This window comes from Solea senegalensis, unplaced genomic scaffold (assembly GCF_019176455.1).
Source record: "Solea senegalensis isolate Sse05_10M unplaced genomic scaffold, IFAPA_SoseM_1 scf7180000017505, whole genome shotgun sequence".
Classification (NCBI taxonomy): Eukaryota; Metazoa; Chordata; class Actinopteri; order Pleuronectiformes; family Soleidae; genus Solea; species Solea senegalensis.
This window is the reverse complement of record NW_025322439.1, coordinates 1-5,937: the sequence shown is the minus strand read 5'-3', so window position 1 is coordinate 5,937 and position 5,937 is coordinate 1. Positions and strand designations below refer to the sequence as shown.

The following is a 5,937-nucleotide window of genomic DNA, read 5'->3' as shown; positions in this document are numbered from 1 at the left end:
TGGTTTCTCTTCAAAATGCACAAGTCTTTCGCCTTTTACTAAAGACTTCCGTGAAGAGGGACGTTCAAGAGTTTAAGTTATTTTTGGTGGGCTTTGCTGTAAGGCTGCGCCCTTTGAGTGTGTCTAATGTCAAGCAGCTGTCTGTGAAGGCTCAGAGGTGCACTTAGGTCAACCTTGGGGCGGAGGTGATCAGCAGCAGCAGCCTTTGTTATGCGCCCTTAAAAACATGGCACCACAACAACTGACTTGTGTGCCAAGATCTTGGGTTGGCCCCAGACACCCGTGGGCCATCGCTTCTCGGCCTTTTGGCTAAGATCAAGTGTAGTATCTGTTCTTATCAGTTTAATATCTGATATGTCCTCTAAATGGGGATTACATATTAAATGCATTTTTGAGCAGTGGGAGGTGAAAACTGGGGCTTGCTCTCTTCACTCCTTGCATTGACCTGGTATTGCAGTGCCACCAGGAACGGTGCACCATTCTCTTTTTCAAAGAAAGCAAAGCTAAGTTGAAACCAGAAAGACATCAACCCGCTCAAAGGCCACCTCTAATTATGCAGCCCATGTTTTGTGGGCGAAGCAGCAGCAGCTGGAAGCTTACAGCACCTGGTATTCCCAGGCTGCCTCCCATCCAAGTACTAACCCGCCCGGCCTCAAGCGGGCCTGGTGATCAGACGCAGATCGGGCGTACTCAGGGTGCAGGCGGCCGTAGCCGAGGGGCTGGGCGCACAGAGTGCCTTTATGGATCAGGCAAGGCCCCTGCTCGTGGAGGGGCATGTTTTAAAGCGAAAGCAGCAGTGTAAAAGCGTGCAGCGGTGTAAAAGCTTACAGCACCTGGTATTCCCAGGCGGTCTCCCATCCAAGTACTAACCAGGCCCGACCCTGCTTGGCTTCCGCGATCAGACGAGATCGGGCGTGCTCAGGGTGGTATGGCCGTAAGCCGGGGGGTTGGGGACACAGACTGCTTTTATGGACTGGGCAAGGCCCCCTGCGCGTGGCGGGGCTCAAAAGTCAGCCTTTCGGACACACTGCACTTCAGCCTTTATCTCCACCACATGCTACACTCTAGTCCAGTATCGGGAAGCGACACCGAGATGGGCAAGCGGCTGTTGGTGCCGTCATGTCCAGTTGGTGCTGAATCTATAGGAAACGACAGCCAGGTATGCCAGTAAAAAAGGTCGAGTGTTTCCTCTCCAATGTGTGCCGGAGGTTGAAGTTGAACATAGCACAGCATTAACAAGCAACTGAGTCAAGGCATTGGCCTCTGGGATTATTCATTTCCAGCACCATCAGCCAAAGAGCTGTGGCTGGCAAGAGCCACCCGGGGTTTGGCGAGTACACCTCATACTTACCTGGCAGGGGAGATACCATGATCAAGAAGGCGGTTCACCCAGGGCGAGGCTCAGCCATTGCACTCCGGCTGTGTTGACCCCCGCAAATTCCCCAAACGTGGGAGTCTTGACTGCATAATTTTTGCTAGTGGGGTGCTGCGTCCGCGCTTTCCCCCGATGATGTCGTCGTAAGCAAAGGTCAGCCGCCCAAAGTTCACAGTTGTGTGCCCATCTCCAAACTTCTCTCGTCCTTGCGGAGCAACATCCCCAGTCTTTCCAAGTTGTTGAACGATGGTTGTGTTTGTTCTTTAGCTCAAAGCAAATGTCACGCTTCCCAACCTCTTTGTGTAGAAGAACTCGATTGTTGGAGATGGATCCATGGCCATCATGCCAAGCGGGTTAATACCTTTGGCGCTTGCCTGTTCACACCCGCAGTGACTCCAGATGTTGAAGTGATGCCAGGAGCAACTCACCATTTCTGTAGTCCGGATGATGAGGTGGAAACGGGTCCGGCAGTTTGTACTGTAAGCCCAGTGTGACACGGAGCTGCTTTGGTGCTCATGCACCAATGCCTACTCACTAAAATGCTGGAGGCAGTGCCAGTGAGCGCAGCAATGTGCCACAGCCTCAGCACTGATAGAAACTGCAGCCAACCCACAGTAGGAAAGCGCTTCCAAACATGCAGGCAAATCTGGGCGGTTTATTGGCCGACTAAGCAAAAACGTTGAAGGAAGGACGTCCCAAGGTGGCCGGCCGACCGAGACTGTGGTGACTCCGGCGGATAGACTCCTCGGCTGCTCTCCAGGACAGGGGCTACGTTGACTCTGGTTTCTCTTCAAAATGCACAAGTCTTTCGGCTTTTACTAAAGACTTCCGTGGAGAGGGACGTTCAAGAGTTTAAGTTATTTTTGGTGGTCTTTGCTGGGTGGCCATGCCCCTTGAGTGTGTCACCGTCAAGCAGCTGTCTGTCATGTCAGAGGTGCACTGTAACCTTGGGGCGGAGGTGATCAGCAGCAGCAGCCTTTGTTGTGCGCCCTTAAAAACATGGCACCACAACAACTGACTTGTGTGCCAAGATCTTGGGTTGGCCCCAGACACCTGTGGGCCATCGCTTCTCGGCCTTTTGGCTAAGATCCAGTGTAGTATCTGTTCTTATCAGTTTAATATCTGATATGTCCTCTATATGGGGATTAAATATTAAATGCATTTTTGAGCAGTTGGAGGTGAAAACTGGGGCTTGCTCTCTTCACTCCTTGCATTGACCTGGTATTGCAGTGCCACCAGGAACGGTGCACCATTCTCTTTTTTTCTGTGAAAACCAAAGCGAAGCTGAAACCAGAAAGACATCAACCCGTGCCTGTGCGTCAATTTAATTGCGAGCCCATGTTTCTTGTAAGGAAGCAGCAGTGTAAAAGCTTACAGCACCTGGGATTCCCAGGCGGTCTCCCATCCAAGTACTAACCAGGCCCGACCCTGCTTAGCTTCCGTGATCAGACGAGATCGGGCGTGCTCAGGGTGGTATGGCCGTAAGCCGAGGGGCTGGCGACAGAGACTGCCTTTATGGACTAGGCAAGGCCCCTCTGCTTCGAGGGGCATGTTTCTTGTAAGGAAGCAGCAGTGTAAAAGCGTGCAGCGGTGTAAAAGCTTACAGCACCTGGTATTCCCAGGCTGTCTCCCATCCAAGTACTAACCAGGCCCGACCCTGCTTGGCTTCCGAGATCAGATGAGATCGGGCGTGCTCAGGGTGGTATGGCTGCAAGCCGGGGGGTTGGGGACACAGACTGCTTTTATGGACTGGGCAAGGCCCCCTGCGCGTGGCGGGGCTCAAAAGTCAGCCTTTCGGACACACTGCACTTCAGCCTTTATCTCCACCACATGCTACACTCTAGTCCAGTATCGGGAAGCGACAACGAGATGGGCAAGCGGCTGTTGGTGCCGTCATGTCCAGTTGTTGCTGAATCTATAGGAAACGACAGCCAGGTATGCCAGTAAAAAAGGTCGAGTGTTTCCTCTCCAATGTGTGCTGGAGGTTGAAGTTGAACATAGCACAGCATTAACGCGCAACTGAGTCAAGGCATTGGCCTCTGGGATTATTCATTTCCAGCACCATCAGCCAAAGAGCTGTGTCTGGCAAGAGCCACCCGGTGTTTGGCGAGTACACCTCATACTTACCTGGCAGGGGAGATACCATGATCAAGAAGGCGTTTCACCCAGGGCGAGGCGCAGCCATTGCACTCCGGCTGTGTTGACCCCTGCAAATTCCCCAAACGTGGAGTCTTGACGCATAATTTTTGCCAGTGGGTGCTGGCACCGCTCTCGGCGATGTCGTTGTAAGTAAAGGTCAGCCGCCCGGTTCAACGGGCAGCGCCCATCTCCAAACTTTCACGCCCCATGAGCAACATCCCCAGCTCCTTCCAAGCTGTAGAACGTGATGGTTGTGGGTGTTGTCTTTCAGCTCAAAGCAAATGTCACGCCTCCCTTTCCCAACTCTTTTGTAGAAGAACTCACCAGTTGGAGATGCATCCATGCACATCATGCCAAGTGGGGGTTAATACTTTGGCGCCAGCTCTGTTCACTCCGCAGCAGTGACCTGATGTTGAAGTGATGCCAGGAGCAACTCACCATTTCAGAAGCCCGGATGAGGGGGGAAATGGCCCGGCAGTTTGTACTGCTCAGTGTGAAATGGAGCTGCTTTGCTCATGCACTCACGTCTACCACTAAATGTTGAAGGTGTGCCAGTGAGCGAGGAATGTGCCACAGCCTCAGCGACTGATAGAAAACTGCAGCGCACAACCGACAGTAGGAAAGCGCTTCCAAACATGCAATCAAATTGGCTAAGCCGGTCAGCCGCATCATAAAACGCGAAGGAAGTGCCTTTACCGTACGGGCCGGCCGACCGAGACTGTAGATCTGCCAGATAGACCCTCGGCTGCTCTCCAGGATGGGCCAGTTGGATTCCTGGTTTCTCTTCAAAATGCACAAGTCTTCGCCTTTTACTAAAGACCTCCTGAAGAGGGACGTTCAAGAGTTTAAGTTATTTTTGGTGGGCTTTGCTGTAAGGCTGCGCCCTTTGAGTGTGTCAAATGTCAAGCAGCTGTCTGTCAAGGCTCAGAGGTGCACTTAGGTCAACCTTTGGGCGGAGGTGATCAGCAGCAGCAGCCTTTGTTATGCGCCCTTAAAAACATGGCACCACAACAACTGACTTGTGTGCCAAGATCTTGGGTTGGCCCCAGACACCTGTGGGCCATCGCTTCTCGGCCTTTTGGCTAAGATCAAGTGTAGTATCTGTTCTTATCAGTTTAATATCTGATATTTCCTCTATATGGGGATTAAATATTAAATGCATTTTTCAGCAGTGGGAGGTGAAAACTGGGGCTTGCTCTCTTCACTCCTTGCATTGACCTGGTATTGCAGTGCCACCAGGAACGGTGCACCATTCTCTTTTTTCTGTGAAAAGCAAAGCTTAGCTGAAACCAGAAAGACATCAACCCGTGCCTGTGCGTCAATTTAATTGCGAGCCCATGTTTCTTGTAAGGAAGCAGCAGCAGCAGTAGCGTAAAAGCTTACAGCACCTGGTATTCCCAGGCGGTCTCCCATCCAAGTACTAACCCGGCCCGACCCTGCTTAGCTTCCGAGAGATCGTACCCAGGATCGGCTGCTCAGGTGGTATGGCCGTGCAGTTTCAGGCTGGCGCACAGAGAGTGCCTTTATGACCAGGGCAAAGGCCCCGCTCGTGGAGGGGCATGTTTTGTAAGGAAGCAGCAGCAAGCCGCAGTAGCGGTGTAAAAGCTTACAGCACCCGGTATTCCCAGGCTGTCTCCCATCCAAGTACTTCCGCACCAATCCAGGCCCTCGAACTGCTTGGCTTCCGAGATCAGACGAGATCGGGCGTGCTCAGGGTGGTATGGCCGTAAGCCGGGGGGGTGGGGACACAGACTGCTTTTATGGACTGGGCAAGGCCCCCTGCGCGTGGCGGGGCTCAAAAGTCAGCCTTTCGGACACACTGCACTTCAGCCTTATCTCCACCACATGCTACACTCTAGTCCGGTATCGGGAAGCGACACCGAGATGGGCAAGCGGCTGTTGGTGCCGTCATGTCCAGTTGTTGCTGAATCTATAGGAAACGACAGCCAGGTATGCCAGTAAAAAAGGTCGAGTGTTTCCTCTCCAATGTGTGCTGGAGGTTGAAGCTGAACATAGCACAGCATTAACGAGCAACTGAGTCAAGGCATTGGCCTCTGGGATTATTCATTTCCAGCACCATCAGCCAAAGAGCTGTGTCTGGCAAGAGCCACCCGGTGTTTGGCGAGTACACCTCATACTTACCTGGCAGGGGAGATACCATGATCAAGAAGGCGGTTCACCCAGGGCGAGGCTCAGCCATTGCACTCCGGCTGTGTTGATCCCTGCAAATTCCCCAAACGTGGGAGTCTTGACTGCATAATTTTTGCTAGTGGGGTGCTGCGTCCGCGCTTTCCCCCGATGATGTCGTTGTAAGCAAAGGTCAGCCGCCCGAAGTTCAACGTTGTGTGCCCATCTCCAACCTTCTCACGTCCTTGCGGAGCCACATCCCCAGTCTTTCCAAGTTGCTGGGAACGTGATGGTTG

At 52.7% G+C, this 5,937-nt stretch overlaps 10 non-coding genes and 2 pseudogenes across 10 annotated transcripts; 9 read left to right on the top strand and 3 right to left on the bottom strand.

Annotated features, from left to right (window-relative positions):
* Nucleotides 1–107, top strand: LOC122764608 (annotated as a pseudogene; the record flags this gene model as incomplete).
* Nucleotides 108–289: 182 nt separating this feature from the next.
* Nucleotides 290–482, top strand: LOC122764604. Its single transcript, XR_006359801.1, has one exon. It is a non-coding gene; the product is annotated as a U2 spliceosomal RNA (small nuclear RNA).
* Nucleotides 483–821: 339 nt separating this feature from the next.
* On the bottom strand, nt 822–940 carry LOC122764610. The gene has a single exon (XR_006359806.1). It is a non-coding gene; the product is annotated as a 5S ribosomal RNA (ribosomal RNA).
* Nucleotides 941–1,343: 403 nt separating this feature from the next.
* On the top strand, nt 1,344–1,507 carry LOC122764602. Its single transcript, XR_006359800.1, has one exon. It is a non-coding gene; the product is annotated as a U1 spliceosomal RNA (small nuclear RNA).
* Nucleotides 1,508–2,149: 642 nt separating this feature from the next.
* Nucleotides 2,150–2,262, top strand: LOC122764607. Its single transcript, XR_006359804.1, has one exon. It is a non-coding gene; the product is annotated as a U5 spliceosomal RNA (small nuclear RNA).
* Nucleotides 2,263–2,437: 175 nt separating this feature from the next.
* On the top strand, nt 2,438–2,630 carry LOC122764606. Its single transcript, XR_006359803.1, has one exon. It is a non-coding gene; the product is annotated as a U2 spliceosomal RNA (small nuclear RNA).
* Nucleotides 2,631–2,743: 113 nt separating this feature from the next.
* On the bottom strand, nt 2,744–2,862 carry LOC122764600. Its single transcript, XR_006359798.1, has one exon. It is a non-coding gene; the product is annotated as a 5S ribosomal RNA (ribosomal RNA).
* Nucleotides 2,863–2,972: 110 nt separating this feature from the next.
* LOC122764611 lies at nt 2,973–3,091 on the bottom strand. The gene has a single exon (XR_006359807.1). It is a non-coding gene; the product is annotated as a 5S ribosomal RNA (ribosomal RNA).
* Nucleotides 3,092–3,494: 403 nt separating this feature from the next.
* Nucleotides 3,495–3,647, top strand: LOC122764603 (annotated as a pseudogene).
* A 636-nt stretch (nt 3,648–4,283) lies between these two features.
* Nucleotides 4,284–4,394, top strand: LOC122764609. The gene has a single exon (XR_006359805.1). It is a non-coding gene; the product is annotated as a U5 spliceosomal RNA (small nuclear RNA).
* Nucleotides 4,395–4,576: 182 nt separating this feature from the next.
* LOC122764605 lies at nt 4,577–4,769 on the top strand. The gene has a single exon (XR_006359802.1). It is a non-coding gene; the product is annotated as a U2 spliceosomal RNA (small nuclear RNA).
* Nucleotides 4,770–5,648: 879 nt separating this feature from the next.
* On the top strand, nt 5,649–5,812 carry LOC122764601. The gene has a single exon (XR_006359799.1). It is a non-coding gene; the product is annotated as a U1 spliceosomal RNA (small nuclear RNA).
* Nucleotides 5,813–5,937: the final 125 nt, after the last annotated feature.